The 22,946-nt window shown below is 39.4% G+C and overlaps 1 protein-coding gene and 1 long non-coding RNA gene across 9 annotated transcripts in view; one reads left to right on the top strand and one right to left on the bottom strand.

Annotated features, from left to right (window-relative positions):
• The window catches only part of LOC137251255 (TWiK family of potassium channels protein 7), a 157,945-nt gene that overhangs the window by 51,798 nt on the left and 83,201 nt on the right, over positions 1-22,946 (top strand). The gene's annotated exons all lie outside the window — the stretch shown is intronic.
• On the bottom strand, positions 11,334-11,930 carry LOC137251257 (uncharacterized). Of its 2 annotated transcripts, none has more exons than XR_010953194.1 (2): positions 11,867-11,930; positions 11,334-11,796 (listed from the first exon to the last, which is right to left on the bottom strand). It is a non-coding gene; the product is annotated as an uncharacterized lncRNA (long non-coding RNA). The 2 variants fall into 2 exon arrangements; XR_010953195.1 differs by having other exon boundaries at positions 11,873-11,914.

Here is a 22,946-nt window from a genome sequence, read left to right as displayed (position 1 = left end):
GGGCGTGATCATAATCGGATTTCGGCCATTTTTTGTACCAAGATAAAGTGAGTTCAGATAAGTATGTGAACTAAGTGTAGTAAAGATATATCGATTTTTGCTCAAGTTATCGTGTTAACGGCCGAGCGGAAGAACCAGCGATCGACTGTGTATAAAAACTGGGCGTGGCTTCAACCAAGCCCATTTTCACAGGAAACAGTTATCGTCATAGAATCTATGCTCCTACCAAATTTCACAAGGATTGGTAAATTTTTGTTCGACTTATGGCTTAAAAAGTATTCTACACAAATTAAAAGAAAAAGGGCGGAGCCACGCCCATTTTGAAATTTTCTTTCATTTTTGTATTTTGTTGCACCATATCATAACTGGAGTTGAATGTTGACATAATTTACTTATATACCGTAAAAATATTCAATTTATTGTTAAAATTTGACTTAAAAAAAATTTTTTTTTAAATGGGCGTGTTCTTCATCCGATTTTGTTAATTTTTATTTAGCACTGCCAAATTACAGCTTGCAAAACTTTTAAATTATCTTCCTTTAAAAGTGGGCGGTGCCACGCCCATTGTCCAAAATTTTACTAATTTTCTATTCTGCGTCATAAGGTCAACCCACCTACTAAGTTTCATCGCTTTATCCGTCTTTGGTAATGAATTATCGCATTTTTTCGATATCGAAAAAGTGGGCGTGGTTATAGTCCGATATTGTTCATTTTAAATAGCGTTCTGAGATGAGTGCCCAGGAACCTGCATACCAAATTTCATCAATATACCTCAAAATTTACTCAAGTTATCGTGTTAACGGACAGACGGACGGACGGACATGGTTAAAAGAATTTCTTTTTCGCCCAGATCATTTTGATATATAGAAGTTTATATCTATCTCGATTAGTTTATGCCGTTACGGATTACCCTTATGCGAATAAAATTAATATACTTTGTGAGCTCTGTTCACCTGAGTATAAAAAGCTGTATAAATATTTTTTATTTTTCATCATTACGGGCATTGAAATTTTAATTAGGCACTTCTAACCAAAACTTTACTCAAGGCTAAATGGGTTGAGTGAAAAAAAGTGTTTTTATTCTTCAAATTCCTGGAATCTAGAAGGAAACGGTTTTGCTTATTTTTCATTCACACGAACCAATTATGTATAAATAGCGGCCACAAAATTGAACTTGGTGTAGTTTATACTTAAAAACCGGTGGAAATAGTCTTAAACTGAAATGGTCTCAGGCAATTGTTTAGCGCTCTTATTTGCCATGCTAGGCAGCATTTTGAGTTATTCGAATTCGGAATATCGTATGAAAGGTGGCATAGATTGGACTATAGACAGAAGTCCTTATTTAGTCTCAATAATTGATAAAGGCTTATGTGATTGTGTTGGCTCAATAGTCACTTCGCAAAAGGTCGTTACAGCTGCAAGTTGTATGGATGGAGATAAGAAGTCGTTTTCCATTGTAGCTGGCGTAACGAATTTATGTAATAGGGAACAAGAACAAGATCGCAAAGTGATACATGTAGCCTATCCACGGTATATACACGATACAAAACATTTGAATATTGCTGTGGTGACAGTGCATAAAAAGTTCGACCTGAGCCATCCCAGTGTACACACAATAGAACTTGGTAGTTGCTCATTTGACAGGTGCACAGAAATACGAGTTTTTGGATGGGGTGAGAGATATTTACAGGAGCTTTCGAGACCACTCCTATCTAATGTTTTGACCTCTATTGGATCTACTGAATGTGCGTCGCGTTATAACCGGAAACGAAAACCTTTCACACCATCAATGATTTGTGCTGCTAATACTACAGTTGATGGGTGCTGGGTAGATCGTGGAACACCGGGCGTTGTAAATGGAAAACTTTGTGCAGTGGCATCACATCATTTTGAATGTAATAACCCCCTTTTACCGACTGCTTTTACAAATGTAAATAATAATGAAGTTCTAAGTTTTTTAAATAAACATATTTTTTAAATAAAAATTTTACACCCAGAGAAAAAAAGCATGAAATTCTAAATATTTTCACTTAGATTTAACTATTTTTAGCAATGGTTTTGCATTATATTGTAATTTCGTAAGTATGTTTTGATCATCAACATTGTGTTAATGGACGTTGTGACAGCGCACTGCCCTCAAGTGGTCCAATGAAATCAGGCTAATCCTGTAAGGCAGTGGTTTGGTAACCGCCAAAATCTAAAACTGCTCAGCTACAGAGGAAACCTCATCAGCTAAGTAAACTAAATGACGTATTAGTAATAAATATACATACATATAAGGGATAGAATCAGTAGAAATTGAATTCAATATGTTTGTGAATACTTACTTACTTACTTAATTGGCGCTTAACCGTCTAAACGGTTATGGCCGTCCAATAAGGCGCGCCAATCGCTCCTTCGCTTCGCCAACCGGCGCCAATTGGTCACACCAAGTGAGTTTAAATCGTTTTCCACCTAATCCTTCCAACGGAGTGGGGGCCGCCCTCTACCTCTGCTTCCATAGGCGTGTTCCGATAGAAACACTTTCTTGGCCGGAACATCATCTTTCATTCGCATAACATGGCCTGGCCAGCGCAGCCGCTGCGTTTTAATTCGCTGGACTATGTTGATGTCTGCGTATAGCTCGTAAAGCTCATCATTAAATCTTCTTCGGTACTCGCCATCGCCAACGCGTAGAGGTCCATAAATCTTTCGAAGAACTTCTTTCTCGAACACTCCCAAAGCCGCTTCATCTGCTGTTGTCATGGTCCATGCTTCTGCCCCATATAGCAGGACGGGTACGATAAGTGACTTGTAGAGTATGATTTTCGTTCGCCGAGAGAGGACTTTACTTTTCAATTGCCTACCTAGTCCAAAGTAGCATTTATTGGCAAGATTGATTCTTCGCTGGATTTCAGTGCTGATGTTGTTGCTAATGTTGATGCTGGTTCCCAAATAAACGAAGTCTTTTACTATTTCGAAATTATGGCTGCCAACAGTAGCGTGGTTGCCAAGGCGCATATGCGCTGACTCTTTGCTCGATGACAGCAGATACTTCGTTTTGTCCTCATTCACCATCAAACCCATCTTTACCGCTTCTTTTTCCAGCTTGGAGTAAGCAGAACTAACAGCGCGGGTGCTTAAGCCGATGATATTAATGTCATCAGCATACGCCAGTAATTGCACGCTTTTATAGTATATTGTTCTAGTGCGGTTGAGTTCTGCAGCTAGTATAATTTTCTCCAGCATCAAATTGAAGAAATCGCACGATAGCGGGTCACCCTGTCTGAAACCTCGTTTAGTCTCGAACGGCTCGAAGAGGTCCTTCTCAATTCTGACTGAGCTGATGGTGTTGCTGAACGTCATTTTGCACAGCCGTATAAGTTTTGCGGGGAAACCAAATTCAGACATAGCGGCATATAGGCAGCTCCTTTTCGTGCTGTCGAAGGCGGCTTTAAAGTCGACGAAGAGGTGATGTGTGTCGATTCTCTTTTCACGAGTTTTTTCCAAGATTTGGCGCATTGTGAAAATCTGGTCGATGGTAGATTTACCAGGTCTGAAGCCGCACTGATAAGGTCCAATCAGCCGGTTCACGGTGGGCTTCAATCTTTCGCACAATACACTTGAAAGGACCTTATATGCGATATTAAGAAGGCTGATTCCACGATAGTTGGTGCATTTTGCAGTATCCCCCTTCTTGTGGACTGGGCAAAGAACACTTAGATTCCAACCGTCGGGCATGCTTTCGTACGCCCATATTTTGCTAAGAAGCTGCTGCATGCGCCTTACCAACTCCTCGCCGCCGAACTTGAATAGCTCCGCAGGCAATCCATCAGCGCCCACGGACTTGTTGTTTTTCAATCTGGTTATTGCTATTCTAACTTCGTCATAATCGGGCGGGGGGACATATATTCCATCATCATCGATTGCGGGATCGGGTTCTTCATCTCTGCGCGGTGAATTGCTGCCTCCATTTAGGAGAGCAGAGAAGTGTCCCTCCATAATCTAAGCACTCTCTGGACATCAGTTACAAGGTCGCCGTTTTCATTCCTACAGGAGTTTGCCCCGGTCTTAAAACCTTCCGTCTATCGCCGTATTTTTTGGCAGAATTTTCGGGCGTTATTCCTGGTGGCTAGCAGCTCAAGCTCCTCGCACTCACGCCTTTCTGCTTCTGCTTTTTTCTTCCTGAAAAGGCGTCTCGCTTCCCTTTTCAACTCACGATAGCATTGACACACTCCTCTTGTGGCGCTCGCTTTTAACGTAGCCCTGTAGGCAGCGTCTTTTCTTTCGGTTGCAACGCGGCATTCTTCATCGTACCAGTTGTTTTTTCGTGGCCGCCGGTAACCAATTTTCTCATCGGCGGCAGTACGAAGTGCTTTGGAGATATGCTCCCACTGCTCCTGTATTCCTTCAGGATGAGTTGTGCTCTCAGAGAACAGGTGTGAGAGTCGAGTTGCGAAATCATTGGCAGTCTGCTGTGATTGAAGCGTCTAGCTTTCCTTGTGTTTTTTGTTCCTTGGCTTTAGCCGCGCTGAGGCGGGTGCGTATTTTGGTTGCATCGAGATAATGGTCCGAGTCGATGTTAGGTCCTCGGATCGTGCGAACATCTAAAACACTGGAGGCATGCCGTCCGTCTATCACAACGTAATCGATCTGATTGCGACTATTTCGATCAGGAGAGAGCCATGTAGCGCGATGTATCTTTTTATGCATGAACCTCGTGCTGGATATGACCATGTTTCGAGCACCGGAAAAGTCAATCAGCCTCAGTCCGTTAGGAGAAGTTTCATTGTGTAGGCTGAACTTTCCGACTGTAGGGCCAAAAACACCTTCTTTGCCCACCCTGGCGTTAAAGTCGCCGAGAACGACTTTTATATCATGACGGGGGCAGCGCTCGTATGTGCGTTCTAATTGTTCATAAAAAGTGTCTTTCACCTCATCGTCTTTCTCTTCTGTCGGCGCATGGGCGCAGATGAATGATATATTAAAAAATTTTGCTTTTATTCGGATAGCGGCGAGACGCTCGTCCACAGGTGTGAACGCCAGAACTTGGCGACAAAGTCTCTCTCCCACCACGAATCCGACGTCGAAACTGCGCTTATTCGTATGGCCACTCCAATAGATGTCACAATTTTTGATCTTCTTTCTTCCTTGCTTCGTCCAACGCGTTTCTTTGATGGCGGTGATGTCAGATTTTGCTTTGACGAGGACATCAACCAGCCGGGCATCTGCACCAATCCCATTCAGGGAGCGGACGTTCCAGGTGCATGCCCTCAATTCATTGTCCTTCAAACGTTTGCCATGGTCGTCATCAATAGAGAGTGTATTTATCCGAGGCTTGTTGTTATATTTCATTGGAGTATGGTTTTACGTGGCGGGTCCCAAGCCCAGCGCACAACCCGCTCAGCGGGGGGTGAAAATATTACTTGCACGTTTATATAGCGAGCCGCTTGCTCCAAGACAGACGCCCGCTTGCAGCCGCACCTAGAGGTGTACAGACAGTTGGTTACTATTAAGAGAGGAAAGAACAGATTTTTTAATGCAAAAAAGCGAGTCCGAAACATCAAATGTGCTAGAGTGGGAGTTGTAATTCTGACACAAACAGCGGAAGGGCTCATTTAATTCAAGATTTGTTCTACAATGTTTTAGGTAGAGAGGTTTAAAATGCCTTGAAGGCCGGGAAGGGACATTAAAGTTTACTTCGCTCAACAGGAATGAGCTAGAGACCGAACCATTTAGTAATTTAATCTTAAATACAATTCCAAGCATTTCCCTACGACCAGCAAGGGTGGGAAGATTAACAAGTTTCAGCGGATTAGTATAAGGTGGCAGATTATATGTAGAATCCCAATGGAAATCTCTTAATGAGAGAAGTAAGAATTGTTTTTGGACTGATTCTAGCTGATCAATATGAACCTGGTAGCTGGGGTTCCAAATTATTGCACCATATGTTGTATAAAGAGCATTCGTAACGTACGGGTCGCTTTACAAACGCCAGAACACCTCTAGCCGTATTAACAGTTGCAGTAATATGTAGGTTGAAGTTAAGTTTACTATCCACATTAACACCAAGGTCTATAAAACTGTATACCTGTTCAAGATTATAATTGTTGAGAGTGTAGGAAGCTGGCTGAAGTAATCTACGAGAAAAGCACATAATTTGCATTAAGATGAAGTGGCATATAGTTGATGGTGCACCAATTGTGCAATGCGTCCAGATCTGATTGTAAAAGAGACTTTTCTTCGCCTGACGCATAGATAAACAAATTTTTACATCATCAGCGTACATCAAAATTTTAGAAAACTTTATTATTGTAGAAGTATCGTTTATAAACAGCAAGAACAGAATTGGGTCAAGATGACTGCCCTGAGGAACTCCAGAACTTACATCAATGACATCGGACAAAGCATTTTTAAATATCACTCTTTGAGTTCTACCAAAAAGATAAGATGATATCCATTGTGCGAGACCTGGTCGAAACCCATTTGAGACATGAGTTGTGAATTCAAGCAAGTTGGAAATTGTGGATTTTCCCTTGCAAAAGCCGTGTTGGCAACTAGCAATTGATGTAGAGATCGGAAGTGTAAGCTGGCTGATAACAATAGCTTCAAATGATTTTTGAAGAGCTCAGCTATGCCCCGATAGTTTTCAATGAGAGACCTACTGCCGTTCTTATGAAGAGGAATGAGAAAAGATTCTTTCCACGCTGACGGAAAGATGCCATACTTCAATGATAGATTAAACAAGTTAGTTAAAGGCTTATAAATATAAATAATATAAATATATAAAGTAAGTAAGTAAGTAATTGTGTGACTGAACAGAGCCATCTACGGAATAATTAGATTTGAAAAATTATGCGAAGAACTTTGCAATATCTTATTTATCGTTGAATATAAAATCTCTGTGTTTCATAACTGAAGGGAACCCCTTTACGTTGCGTTTGGAGTCTACGAAACCATAAAACGATTTTGGATTGCAGATAATATTCTTTTTTATCTTACAGATACGGTTTAGAAGAACCAGCAGACATCACTCACACTTCGATCACGGAGCTAGTGGTGCCGGGCTTGGTGACCGATACCAAGATCGAGTGGGCAGTGAAGACGTTTTCTAAGTTTAAATCGCCGGGCCCAGATGGTATATTCCCGGCCATGCTACAAGTCTCAAGTAGGGCGGTCGTGGAATGGCTTAAAATAATATTCGATGGGTGCATAAGACTGAATCATGTACCGCACTCTTGGAGAACTGCTCGTGTAGCTTTTCTACCAAAGGCGGGGAAGATCGGTCACGTGTATCCCAAAGACTATAGACCCATTAGCTTAACATCATTTCTGCTCAAAACCTTTGAGAGGCTGATAGATGTGTACATAAAGTCCAACGTGGATGAAAAGCTGCTCTCCACAACACAGCATGCGTACACCAAAGGCAAGTCGGTAGACACCGCATTGCATAGGGTGGTAATAAGCATAGAGAAATCCCTGGAATATAAGGAGTATGCTCTAGGAGTCTTCTTGGACATTGCCGGGGCTTTCAATAATGTTGCAAAATGGGCGATTATGGATGGTCTTAATTACATTAAAGTACATCCTGCCTTAATCAGATGGATCGGCTGCATGTTAAATTGCAGAAAGATTACATCACAATGGGGATTGTACGAGGCCACGAAATCAGTGGACAGGGGCACGCCGCAGGGAGGGGTGCTATCACCTCTGCTGTGGACACTGGTCATCAACCAACTGCTCAGGCAATTCGATGAGGGACCCGTAAAACTTACGGCTTACGCAGATGACGTTGCAATTGTCATAAGTGGAAAATGCCTTCCAACGATTAGTTCTTTGATGGATCGGGCGCTTCGGGATATTCATACCTGGGCATCTAATGTCGGGCTGAAAGTCAATGCGGAGAAGACGGATATGGTCTTGTTTACAAAGAGGTACAAGGTCCCAAATTGGACCAGGCCTAAGTTAGGAGCGGTGACCTTACAGGAGAAACCTTGCACAAAATATCTAGGAATCATCCTAGACAGTAAGCTGTCATGGAAGCTCAACTTGGAGGAGAGGGTCAAGAAGGCCTCAACGGCACTCTATGCATGTAAAAGAATGCTGGGGTGTACGTGGGGCCTATCGCCCTCTCTTTCTCATTGGGTTTTTACAGCGATTGTAAGCCCTATTCTATACTATGGAGTTCTTGTTTGGTGGAAAGCCACACAAAAAACAACATACCTCAAAAAATTAGAGGGGGTATGCAGACTATCGATGCTTTGCATTACGGGAGCCCTGAAAACAACCCCGACGGCTGCACTGTATGCCATTCTGCACATTCCACCTGTAGACCTGGTAGCAAAGAACAAAGCGTTAACGACCGCAACCAGGCTCGATGCTTCGGGGCAGCTTGAGCACCGACCATATGGCCATAGTAGTATAGCGTCCTCAGTCACAAGACGAACAGACTACATGATTCCCTACCTGCACTTTGAGGGAGATCTTAAGGCCACAATAGAGGTGGACGGTTGGCGCAAGGGTGCGCAAATGGCGGACGAGGCGATACATGTGTACACCGATGGTTCCAAAATAGTGGAAGGAGTAGGGTCTGCGATATACTGCGCTGATCCGGAATTAAGCAGATCCTACAGGCTGCCGGATTACTGTAGCGTTTTCCAAGCGGAAATATTAGCCGTAACCAAAGCAGTAGAAACCCTGGAAGAGAATAGCTTAAGCTGCAACCGTGTTAACTTTTATATTGACAGTCAAGCAGCAATTAAGGCAATAATCTCGCATAGCACAGCATCTAAATGCGTGTTAGAGTGTAAGCAGTCTCTGGAGAGAATCGGGACAGGGAAAACCATACATCTATATTGGGTCCCAGGGCATATGGGAATAGATGGGAATGAAAAAGCGGACGAATTAGCTAAAAAGGGTGCATCCCTTGAAGCTTGCTCCGTAGACGTCCCAATTAGATTGGGCGAGATTAAGCGAATGCGAGAGGTGCACATGATCGACCAAGCAGAAAAGGCGTGGGTTCAAGCGCGGGGCTGTAAAGTGTCGAAGATTATGTGTAGGTCTTACAACCTTAGACTAACACAGTTGCTTCTATCATTAAAAAGAGAGGACTGTAGACTCATGACGGGTATTCTGACTGGACACTGCCTTCTGGCGTCGCATGCCTTTAAATTAGGCTTGGTCAGTGATAGCAGGTGTAGGAAGTGCGGGTTGGAGGAGGAAACGATCGAGCACGTTCTGTGCTCGTGCCCTGCACTTGCCAGGCTAAGACTCCAGCTATTAGGAGTGATACAGCTGTCAGATCTATAAGCAGCAAGTGGCTTAAGTCCTAGGAAGCTTCTAGTATTTGCCAAGAGGACGGAGTTATTTTATAACATAGGTCCTGGTTTTTGATAGGGTTTTTCAGTTTGGTCGTTAAAACAAACTTCTGGTAACACTACGGACTCAATCAGTCTATGTGAGGTCCTCATGGACCGGCCAGTTCAACCTACCTACCTTACAGATATAAGCCTTATAACACTTTATTGAGTTCAAAATACTGCTGACGTAAAATCGAATACAGCAAGTAGTCTTTGCTTAAACCTGATTTCTTGTATAACTTAAATGGCCGGGTTTTTATATTTTTTAAAGCTTTCAGTTCTTTGATAAACCATACTTGGGTTGGTCCAACATAGGAAAATTTACGTTCGAATAGGCTGTAAATGGTATTATTAAAATGCGAGACGTTGGCTTCTATATCTCCATTATATTCAGGCCACATGAATTTAGATAGTTCTCGGTTTAAGTTTTTAAAACAAAGTATGCAACTCAAATCGTTTCTTTTAACTCTGAATGCACATTTAAAGTTTTTGAATTTCTTCGAAAATGTTTTTGAAATTTAAAATAACCGAACGTAAAAAAGGAAAATATAACTAATAAAACTTGCGAAGACATAATATTTGCTGCTTTTGTTATACTCGCAGGTGTATATATTGCTACTTTAATAAAACATAATATATTTCTTATTATTCCGACTTTTCGGGTTTGCCTTATGCAAATTTGCGTACCATTTTTGCTTACTATTTAGTTCAAAGGCATGACTTATGCAAAGGGTCTATTGCTTAGAGAGTCCAATTGTGGGTAAGTTTATTTGTATATAGAAACTTGATTAATAGTCACACTCACAATTCTATGTTAATATATGTACAAACATGCATACATATCAACGTATGTACATATGTATCTATATAAATTCGAGTATATTTGCTTTAAATGTAAATTTTTTCATTGACAATGCCGCTGTCCCAAAATTATTTTCTAAAGAATTTTCAAAATTTTGAAACAGATTTGTTAGATAAATTGACTAATTTGCCATCTACACAATTTTTATACCTTTCATGAACATGAAATGGTATATTCACTTTGGTCCGATGTTTGTAACGTTGAGAAATATAGAAGATAGACTCACCATTAAGTATACCGAATTGATCAGGGCGACGAACTGAGTTGATATAGCCATGCCCGTCTGTCCGTCCGTCTGTCTGTTTGAACGCAAACTAGTCCCTCAGATTTTGAGTTATCTCAATGAAATTTGGCACAAGGATGCATTTTTGTATTATATTAGACATTTGTCGGATACGGTAGGATCGGACCACTATAACATATATCTCCCATACAACCGATCGTTCAGATAAGACGATTTTGGTCATTCCTGCCGCAATTTAGAAAGTATAAACGTGAAACTCGGTGATATATATTTTAATATATCATAGAAGATTGTCTGAAAAATCACTTTAATCGGAGCTATATATAGTATATATCCCATACAACCGATCGTTCAGATAGAAAGATTTTTGGCGATTTCTCCCTTATTTTCCAATATAAAAACGTTAAACTTGGTGATATATATTCTAATATATCATAGATGATTCCCTGTAAAAATCATTTCGATCGGAGCTATATATAATATATATCCCATACAGCTGATCGTTCATATAAGGGGGTTTTTTGCCATTTTTTTATATTTATCCTAAAATCGTTTAGGTATGTATTTCACTATATATTTCTTATCTTATACAGCGCATTGTTTGGAGATTACGAATGGGATAAGATTATTGTTCAGCCCCATTCATGAAAGGTATGAAGTCTTCGGCACAGCCGAAGACAGTACCGTCCTTACTTGTTTCTTTTATCATAGCAATTTAATTGATTTATTGTTTCTTTCATCAAAAGATTCAAGATTTTTGTCATGCATAAAATTGCCCTATGACTAATAGTGAGAAGCGATTAAGTGGCGAGGCACTGAAATTTCATTATTAATTTATTTTAAATTTAGTTTTTTAATTAATTAAAAATGAAAACTTCGTGAGTGTATGTATGCATACATGTATACAAATATATTTATGTAATTGTTATGACAAATTTATGCGTTTATAGAGAGACAATTCTTGCAGCCCATTATAAAAGCGTAACCTATTAATACTTGTATTTTACAAACATTTCAATGATCTATATCTACATGTGCACAGTAATTTGGCTGACTTTCTAGGTACTAGAGTTGGATTTTTTAGTTCAATGAAAAGATTAGTTCACTTCTACTTCGTTCAGTCCATCGAATTAATTCTTTTGGCTCTTAGTTCGGTCACCTAATTGAACTATTGTTCAACCAATCGAACTAGTTCAATAGTTCAATTCGGAAGTCCAATCTATTCACTCCCTGATTTAAATACCATATATGCCGCCAGCAACATTTATGGAAATTCGCCAGTACTTGCATTTCATTTTGTTTTCTTCACATGTTTCTTTAAAGTGCTTCCATATTTCACTTCGCTTTGGCATCTGAAACAAATCATTATGTATTAAGCACACATTTTTCTAGTTAAAATGAAAGCAAAATGGAAACACTTACTATTACATTTAAAAGACTAAACTTCTAAAATAAATTATAAAACTTCACAAAATGACGATATTGCGTTAAGAACGCGAAATGCGATCAGCTGTTTTAATTTTGACAAAGAAGTGAGTTGCCATACATTTTGAAATTTTAATTTGCAAAGTTGCTAGATAAAAGTTTAGTTCACTTTACTGAATGAACTAGTTCAATTAAAAGATCTAGTTCTTTCATTCTTTAGTTCAATAGATCCCCAAGCCTACTAGGTACCCTTCCACATTCTTTTGAAGTGTTTCGCAATTCTCGCACACCTTTTGTTGCCTTGAGAGGTTACTCCACCACTGATCCAATAACTCCAACAGGTGTGGCTCTAGGCAATTTAGTAGATTGCTCGTTTTGGGTAAAATATTGCCTCCGTTGTTTTCGAAACCTTCCACTTAATATGTTGAGTAACGTAGAAAGAACCTGCTGGCTCAACACTCCTAAAGATTTCTTATATCAAATTTTGTACATGCGCTTTATGGATTCGGCTTGAGAAAGCGGAATATTTTGGAGTCTTTTACAATACTCAGAGGCTTAAGCTTCCTTTCGCTTTATTGGGAAGCTCATCCTGGCGTTGGCTTCACAATACAATTGAAAAGATGGTTGGTGTAATGTGGGGACATGTTACAAACAGGACAGACATTAAGTATGGTGGGGTTGATTCTGGATAAGTAAGAGTTTAGCCTTTTGCAGTATCCGGATCGAAGTTGAGCTAGAGTGAGGCGGGTCTCCCTAGAGAGATTGCTTTTATCTTCAGCGAGTTCAGGGTATTTAGCTTTAAGAACGTAGTTCTCCTAGCAGTTCATAACAATCATTTTAAGTCCCTGAAAGGCGGGGCCTCTACAATCAGATGCCAAGATGTAGATCCTGATCGAGCGTCATACTTTGGGTGTAAGACAGTCGGTAGCGTAATGCCATCGACGTGCATGTCCAATATGGTCCAATAACTAGCTAGATATCCCACTTCTTTGTGTTGACCTCTATCTAAAGTTCAGCAATTTGAATTCGTATTTGGTTGGAAGAACAGAATGTTTTTACTGTAGGTAAATTGTGCAGAACCGAGAAACAACAAAGAAAAAAAAATCGTAAGTACCACGTACTCGTGAAAGTCGATATGTAAATATATAGAGAACGTCTTCAAACAAATTGTTTGTGTTAACTAGAGCTCGCCCAGGGTTGAAGAAGAAACAAATAGCTCCGGGATTTTTAAGAAGGCATTCGCCGGCTTCTTATTAGTAACAGCGCACATGGTTTTATAATCGGCTTATTATCGATAACGAATAATTATCATCGATTTATCGGTTACCGAGTCATCTGCTACTCATCGGAATGTTTTTGGCTTGATATAGAAATGTTACACATTTGTCATCGAATTCGTGTTAAAATTGTATAGATATCTTCATCATAACAAGCCGAGTTGTTAACAAATCGATAACATAGCGATAACAAACTGGTAATACTCCGATAAGAATTCAATAACCTTTTGATAGCAAATCGTTTTATTTTTGATAACGAAATCGATAACTTGTATACGCTGATAACAAATTGGTAACACTTCGTTTATTTGCAGGCCAGCATTAACACAAACAACAACATCAGCTCTGAACTCCAGCGAAGAACCACTCTTGACAATAAATGCTACTTTAGACTAGGTAGGCAGGTGAAAAGTGAAGCCTGCTGTTGTTGTCGTTGTTGTAGCGATAAGGACACTCCCAGAAGGCCTTGGAAAGTGTTATCGATGTTGATGGTCCTTTGCCGGATACAGATCCGGTACGTTCCGGTAACAAGGTCGCAATCAATTTGGAATTTTAGTCGCCTCTTACGACAGACATACCTGCCGCAGGTATATTTTTGAAGGCCCCTAACCCGCTGGCGTGAAAAGTAATGCCTTCTCTCGGCAAACCAAAATCACGCTCTACAAATCACTTATCGTACTCGTCCTAATTTATGGTGCAGAAGTATGGACCGTGACAACATTAGATGCAGCTGCTCTAGGAGTGTTCGAGAGAGAAGTTCTTCTAAAGATTCGCGCGTTGGCGACGGCATGTGACAAAGAAGATTTAACGATGAGCTGTACGAGCCCTACGCAGACATCAACATTGTCCAGCGTATTAAAACGTAGTACCTGCGCTGGCTAGACCATGTTATGCGAATGAAAGATGACGCTCCGGGTAAGAAGAGGAAGCCGAGGAAGAAGAGCGCCCCCACTCCGCTGAAAGGAGCGAGTGGAAAATGATTTGAATTCCCTTGATGTGACCAATTGGCTTCAGTTAAGCCTAAGAAGAAGCGACTGGCACGCCTTGTTAGACGGCCATAACCATTTAAAGTGTTAAGCGCCAATTGATTTACGAAATTTCTTTTATAAAACTTTCGTAATTATCGATTTAACTCAAAGTTGATCATCCTGCGTCGGTTATAGCGAAAATGTGAAATGAGGCTATCTGAAGAATTGTTATGTTCCAGTTAATTTTCTAGAGATGGTGAAAACGGGCCTTATTGACAAAAAATTAAGGAATCAGACAAGAGATTGACAACATCAAGTGCTACTCTGCGTATACGTAACATTTTGAGGTTAATGGGCTGCTTCAGGCTGAGTTAAAGTTGAAGAGAACGCAATTGCTTAGGTTTTGTGCATACGGAACAATAGTTGTGTCCCAATGCTTGCTAAATTAAACGCATGAATAGAAAATATACCCAAAATAAGTTACTTGTATGTAACTACGTGTGTTTGTTCTTGTAAGGTAAACATACACAACTAGACCTCCTAGGCAAAATAGGCCCAATTAACTCTTGCAAGCTAGCGCTAAAAAAATATATTTGTGCTATCAGTCTGACATTTGAAACTAAGCTGATTTCTTATTTATGTTTTATGTCTACTTTATTTCCACTAACATAATAACAAATATTGAAATGCTAATCCTTCGCATTTTGACATTGTCATTCACACTGAAGCTACGACTTCGTAAGAAAATTAATAAGGAATGCTATTAAACAGCTGATTTACTGACCAAACCAATTATTATGCACTGTTTGTAGATCGCGGACTGTATATCCTCGTTTCTTTCCAATCTCTATTCTTGTTGTCAGCTCGCTATTTTGGCCCTTGCTTCATGACCATTATTTTCTGTCAAATAAATAACCAAGTCAATGACAAGTACAAGTGCAACTGTCAACGAAAAGCTCATTTCAAAAATGTTATAATTTTTTCCGTTGGCATTTTAGTGACAGGTCAGCTGGTATTCTTTAGTGTGTGTTGGTATAAATGTCAATGTCAGTATTAGTTGGTTGAATTAGTTTGACAAAACACTGCTCGATTATCTACGAAACTCATTTGAATTATGTCATCTGTGAAATAAATGATTGCTGTTTCTTATTGATTGATATTTTATTATTTTGAATTCGAAATATTTATAGGGAAAGGAGATTTTTGCCTACAATACATTAGAAGGAGTCTCTCATCCGACGCCCTTTGTCCAAAATGTTATGCATTAATTTTTCTTAACAGAAATATTTTGGGTTAACTGTGCCCTTACATTGAAGGAATCAATTAACACAATAAAAAGGGAACACATCGTTTTTTTCCATAAGAAGAAGACATACTTACATTAGGCCGGGTCGATTTAAAAATCGCTCATTGCTCTGTGAAAATCGTATTCTAGGGATCAAAATAAGAAACTTTGCCGAAGGAACCATACCTCTAAAACGAATTCTGATGTTCCCCCCTTTGGGTCGAACTTTTGGGTAGGGGCAATTTCAATTCTACCTGCTGTGTCTTGTGGTGGCTTAAAAAAAACAACACAAGCAATTTTACGATCTGACCCACACAACTATGTTTACGACATGCAAATGCATCACAGTGATGCCCTGGTTTTAAAGGGGGGTTGTAAAAACGCTAATTTCTAATAATTTTTTTTATTTCTTTTCTATTACTAAGTTAAATTAATTTTTTCATTTACATATGTTCTGACTACATACATTTCTAAAGAGAAAAATAAACTCCAAAAAGAAAAAACATAGGCATTTCAAAGTGGGATTTTTCAAAATTTGCCCCTACGATCCAAAGGGGGGACATCAGAATTCGTTTTAGAAGTATTGTTCCTTCGGCAAAGTTTCTTATTTTGATCCCTAGAATATGATTTTCACATAGCAATGGGCGATTTTTTTGCCTCCCCACAAATCAACCCGGCCTAACTTACATACATGCATATCAAGCAATATGGAGTAATGTGTCACCTTTGTCCGTTTCTAATGGATTGACGGACTTCAATCAAATGTTGAAGGGTATGAAATCGTATCGTATATTTTTGGAGCATTTTGGGACTGTTGTACGAGCATTTCCGAATGACTTTAGAAATGTTTCGTGATTACTTAAGATTTTTAAGAATTAATGAGCTTACCACCGATAAATGATAATTGTTATTCAATTATTATTTTTGGTTTTATTGGGAAAAACTGAAAAGAAGGAAATATTTACTGGCATATTGCGATGGTACCATTTCGAAAAAAGCACGCCTAGTAAAAATTCATATATAGACATAATGTCTCAAATTGTGCGAGATCGTGAAAATGGGATAAAACTGAAATAGGCCAAGAATGCAAATACAACACAATAGCCCAATGGTTAGGCGATTGTGATTTCAGCAGTTTGGCCGCGGTTCCATTCCCGGTGAGACCCTATTGGAATAAATAAAAACATTACGAAATTGCCTGATGATGATAAGGTGGCGGTTTTCAAAATGGTACCATCGCAATATGCCAGTAAATGTTTCCTTCTTTTCAGTTTTTCCCAATAAAACCAAAAATAATAATTGATTAACAATTATCATTTATCGGTGGTAAGCTCTTTAATTCTCAAAAATCTTAAATAAAATTGAACTCCCCAAAAACATTTCTAAAGTTACTCCGAAATGCTCACGCATAAGTCCGAAAATGGTCCAAGAGCTTACAATTCCATAAAATTCCATCTGCTTCAAACTTTGATCGGAGTCCGTCAATCGTTTACGCATAGAGGTGTCACTTAGCTCCATATTAGTTGATATGCATGCCCGTGTCCCCTTGATTGAATAACATGATGTGTCCACCATTAACGGAATGATCTGGCAAGTTCTCTTCTGATGGAAAAAAAAGATGATTATATCTTTTCTCGAAAATTTTATTGTATGCTTCTGAGGATCAGGATGATTAGTTTTGATTTAATGTAGTATTCATTGTTGTGGATGATATTGTTATAGATTTTCCTCAGTGTAGGTTGTATATAAACTACTTAGTAGGCTAGGCAGGTTAGGTTGAACTGGCCGGTCCGTGAGGACCTCACATAGACTGAATGGGTCCATAGCGTCTTTGTTAGGTAATTATTGGACTCCTTCAGTTCCTCCACATTACCCACCTCTTCAGGTTGTTCCAGTTTTGTTTCTACATGTTTCTGGAATTCCGTCCAGTTCGTTGACTTACGGTTTCTAAAGGTTCCTCCCTTCTAACCTTTTCGGGATGCTGAAGTTGATATACCTATGGTCAGAGAAGGATGGTTTGTCAATAACCCTGCAATTATACCTTGATGTATCATGCTCACAGCTCAAAGTAATATCAAGAACATTGCTGCATGTTGAACCAGCATATGTAGGTATACTTGCCCTGTTGGATCTGGTTTGCAGGATCTCTCAGGATCTCTCTGCAGAATTCGTAGCGTAACCTCCGATTCATCACGCTGGTATACATACTTTTACTTTTGATACCGTGGAGATCTGCGCTTTACTCACCACCTCAAACCGCGCGTTCGTGCCTTGCATTTAGAGAGTTTAAGCAACCTTCCTCATTCACTGCAAGTTCGCGATGTTGCCACACGTTATCATCAACACATCATTGTAGCACCAACCAGCTACCCGAACGAATCAAAGGTTATAAGGGGCTTACTTGGCTCTTCCCGCATAACGTTGACCATTGAACACGCTCTCTACAGCTCTTCACCTTTTAGTAGTCCTCTGTCCGCAAGGATTGTTACGAGCAACCAGCGCTACAGTTAGTGATTGCCTTGCCACAACACTCTTTTCTGAAACCGCCGGAGTCTTAGTTTTACCACCTTTTGGCACCTCCGAGAATGCCGGTGTCTTAGCGTTATCTCCTTTCAGCTTTTCTCTTACTTTCGGTTGGCGCAACTCCATTTTTAACGTCCCATCTCTGACTTGTTCCTTTTGATGTAGTTACTATGACGCTATCGGGACTATCTGCCCCATATCTTTACATTGACCCACTTGTCTTGTCTATGTGACTGCCCTGCTTGCGGCCCTTGGCTAGGTCCTTACTTCTTGAAGTTTCTTCCTCTCCGTACTGGTTGTAGTACCAAGGGTTTCTCGCTGATAACCTTTTGAACTGCCTTCAACTTACTTTTGCCGCCTCACGGGCCCATTCCGAGCGCTCGCTCTCCAGTTTTGTTGGGTTGACCATTGCTCCCAAGCGTTCTTAGCGCTGCTTGGTATTGTGAGAGAGCTCTTTTACTCCCTCTGCTCCGTACCCTCTTCCACTTTACTTCTCCGTTTACATTTGTATGCTTTTTCAACACGAAGCTTATTGACTCTCTACTACTCTCACCCCCCGAGTCCGACGCATCGCTTCATGCCAACCATAAACCGCTCAACCACATAGTGAGGGTACTTAGTAGGTCCATGATGCTAAATTACACAACTTTCAATGCCACTGCGGTATACATATTTGTAATTAAGTATGATAAACAAGCCCTGCGGCATAAGAAATATTAATCATGCACCAAAATTATGACATAAATATTTTTGCTACTTATGCCCATACATATAAACGTAGATATGTATTATTGAATCTCGAATTAGCAATCAAATCACATCTACACACAAAAATTGTCACTAAGCAAAGGATAAACTTTTCTAAGCCTCCTAAATTCAGAAATGAACAAATTTATGTTTAGCCCCAAGCGACATTTGTTATGGTTCATAATTCCTCTTGCATAGCTCCACCACTCCTGCATATTATGGGTATGTCTGTATGTAGTGAACTCAAGAGATGCAAAGATTTTGTTTTTTCTACATGTTATTAGGCAACAACAAATTGTTGTATGAGAAAAAATTTATGTTTTCATTAAATGGCAAATTTGTAAGAATTTCTCAAGTTATTTATGTTGTGTTAAAGTTAATTTATAAAATTGAGATTTATCTCGCACTCTCGTATTGAATATATTTTTATTGCTTTTTTAATATTATTAACAAACTGTTGCTTTTTGTTCTAGAAATATAACAAATCCTTCGATTTACATATGAAATTATTTTGTTGAACAAAGAAGAAGATTTTATGTGTCGAATTGTGGTTTGAAATTTTATAAAATATCTTTTTTGTTTAATTTGTTTTCTTATTATTAAATATTAGCACCAACATTTTTTTAAAGTTTTTTCCACACGCAAACATGATGACCTTGCCACCTGTAAAGACGGGTACCGGTGCGTATATGTAACACTTTTTTATGATTTGATATTGAAAAACAGCCTACTGCCGTGGTGTACTACCTCGCCGAAGGTTCTGAGTTCAAGTCACGTTCAAACCAAGCTTAATATTTAGAAAAAAAGTTCTTTTTAGCTCGGTCGCCCCTCGGCAGTGGTTTGGAATGTGTATTTATGCCATGAAAAGCTTTTCAATGAAAATTAATTTGTCTTGTAGCTGCCGTTCGGAGTCGGAAAACATTGGAAAAGAAGCTCGGCCTAAATCTCCTTGCGAAGCCACCGACAAGATTTTCTTACAATTATGTCGGCATTCGAATCTTTAGGACCAAGAGAAAGTTTGGTTGCGTGGCCGATGGCAAGTTAAGGAACTGCGTATATGGCAACTTTTTTTTTTAGCAGTTGTGTTATCATCCCTAATGCTTGCACTGCCTCCCAAATTATTTATCCAATGATAGTGTTGTGGATATGGCAGATATCGATCTTGAATATTTTATTCAGAGAGCCGAATACATCCCGGCCGAGACAAGACAGCTAAACGCTCACCGTCAGATTGTCCCATATGTTGCTGTTTTCATGATTTTCGTTGTTAGCGCCAGTTTTGTTTTGGTTGTTGTCGTTGTTATTATCCTTTGAGGTAAAGGAGTAATTCTTTATAACGAAACGACAATTCGTTCCACCTCAGAGACGAATTATTTGTATATTGTTATGTTAAACGATGGCAATACATTATTTGACAATTGCATTTGCCTTCCTCTTTGACATAACGTATGAAACGTAAAGGATGATCGAAGATGGTAGAGCATACAATTGATAAAGGATATCGGCGAAATACTGTTTGACTGAACTATCGTTTGCAAAATATAAGGATGCCTTTAGTCTCTACTCAGTGTAACTAAATAAATAAATGTAAGGCGCGATAACCTCCGAAGAGATATAAGGCCGAGCTTCTCTTCCAATTTGCGTCGTGCTCCTCTTGATTTTTCCCTACAAATTGGCCGGACGGGACCTACATGTTTTATGCCGACTCCGAACGGCATCTGCAAGGCAGATGAGTTTTCACTGAGAGCTTTTCATGGCAGAAATACAATCGGAGCGCTTGCCAGACACTGCCGAGGGGCGACCCCGCTTAGAAAAATTTTCTTCTAATTGAAAAATCTTATTTCTAAAATTTTGATGTTGCTTTGCCCGGGAGTTGAACCCGGGGCATACGGTGTGATAGGCGGAGCACGCTACCATCACACCACGGTGGCCGCCACTCAGTGTAACTACCAAGATTTTTTACCCATGAGTGACGAGGCTTGATGCATGCGCTTATGAGACATTTCACGTACACTTACTAGTCATCTAGCCTAGGAGACATTCATGTTAAACCATCAAGAACGTAGTCCTATAAGATAAAAGTCTGTCACCGCTTGATGATATGATGCCCGCCAGCCCTAAGCTTGGCACAATTACTTTCGATTGCGAGTTTTATCGAGTAACCGATTCCTGAAAGGTTCATAACTGCGAAAAAGTTATTCCGAAAAAGTAATTGTTATTTTAAAAGTAATTGGTTGTGAGAACTTGGTCTTGTCTGGGGAATTAAATGATTTCGAGAAAAAAAAAAAGGATAAGAACTGCTAACAGCTTCAACTCAGAGCTTGGTACAACCCTATACAACCCTGCTATAAAAAAGAAGGTAGTTCCACTTAAAATTTTTTTACGTATTTGGGGATTTTTGAAGTTTCATAATGTTTGTTGTTTTGCCAGAAGCGTTGCCATGCCGTTACTGTTTAAGGCGAAATTGTGGTTTTTCGGGATGGAAATTTTCTTTAGGATGAAAAGGCAATGGTAATCTGAGACAATAATAATATGCCTTAGCACGATTTATGTGATATATATCGATTTAGAATACAGTAAAACATGCACTTTTATTGAAAAATAGTGGATAGTGACTCATGCATTGGTTAATGACTCATATCTTTATGGCAGCTTGATCCCTAGACAGAAAAAATACACGAAAAATCCTGTTGTTTTAGCATGGCCCTATTATCATGCCCTACAGTGAATATTTCTCAAGTCATGTTGAGAAAAAGTGTACCTCCAAAGTCTGCACATCTATGTCAATGCTAAAAGGGCACAGAATGTGTATAGGCGGGGCTGCCCCAAGGTGACCCCTGGTACAACGGGCAAAAACACTCTCATAACTAGCGGCTAACATGCAGAGCTACAGGGTAATGTTCTCCCTAAAAATGGTTTAACAAGTCCCTCCTAAAGCGCAATGCTTGGATTATACAATATATAAAAAAAAATAAAAAATGTGCACCTGTAGCCAATTTATCAAGAAATTGCGGTGTCGGTTTGTAAGGACCTCCTATGAGCAAGCAATTGACAAAATGTTCTGCATACTTCAATTCATGTTTCTTCCACCAAAACAATTTTCGGGAGCTCGATTTTGCTCTTAAATCGAATTGACACCCATTAACTGTGTTGTTTCTTTGCGAATTTTCGAAAAATATTAGTAGCAGAAATAGGAAGCAATCAGTTTACAAATACCCGATAAGTTCTTAACTGCATAATTCCTTAGAACATTTATTTTAATTTTATGATGAATTTATTAACTATGCCATGATCTATTAGTGTGGCGGAACATAGGTTTTATGAAAAGTACGGTCACCAAGGAATCGTACACTTTCGTAAATCTATGAACATACGAAACCTAACCCAATTAAAAATTCATTGTTCAACGTCAAAATCTCGACTATTAAATCGATTCACGTAAAAATGTCACTAGTAAATAATGGAGATGCCATAACGAAATGTACTCATTGGGCACGTTAACTTATTCAGGTAAAAGTCTAGAACAGGAGTCTACTGCTAATACGCGTCCAAAAATATCGAGATAGGTGACCTCGACAACAATAATCCTAAGGCGGAAAAAAAAAATTGTATCTCTCTCCGGAGATATGTGCAGTTGAAGTTGGCAATTTTCATGTGTTTGTTGTAATGTTTTTGTGCACTGAAAAAGATTATGTGGGATTTTGCACGCATTTAATTTTGATCCCACCTCATTGGTGGACCGGCCAGGGTAATTTTTTATAAGCTCGGCTGAAGGCCGTCAACGAAACTCGGGGTAATTTTCGGTTTTTCGTCAATAACTTTTGAACGAGCTAGAATTTTTATTTCCGCCCTCGAATTATTGTTATCGAGGTCAATACGCGTCTTTTGACATTTCTCTCAATATTTTTGGGCGTGTATTAAAAGTCGACCTTCTGTTCTGTTAATTCCATATGTTCGGAACATTCGTCTCCATTTAAGAATTTGGAGAATCGGTTTATATTTGGAATATTATGTATATTCGGACCTCGTGAGGTAGTATCAAATGAACGTATTCCGAATATTCTAAATTAACGGTTTATCCGGAACGCTTCCATGAATACTTAACGGAAAAAAGGTTTCCGAAATTTCAGAATAAAAAGGTGAATACTCCCTGTGTAGCGGCAGGACCGCACAAAAGCTTAACTCTTCTGTTAAAGTCAAGGTAGGAATATAAACTTCTAAGGCAATAAGCCATTTTCTTTTATTTTTGTTTTTGTCAGTACATTGCGGCTGCTGAG

The sequence above is a fragment of the Eurosta solidaginis genome, chromosome 4, assembly GCF_040869045.1.
Source record: "Eurosta solidaginis isolate ZX-2024a chromosome 4, ASM4086904v1, whole genome shotgun sequence".
In the NCBI taxonomy this organism is placed as follows: domain Eukaryota; kingdom Metazoa; phylum Arthropoda; class Insecta; order Diptera; family Tephritidae; genus Eurosta; species Eurosta solidaginis.
The sequence above is the reverse complement of the archived record's forward strand: the minus strand, read 5'-3'. Positions and strand labels throughout refer to the sequence as shown.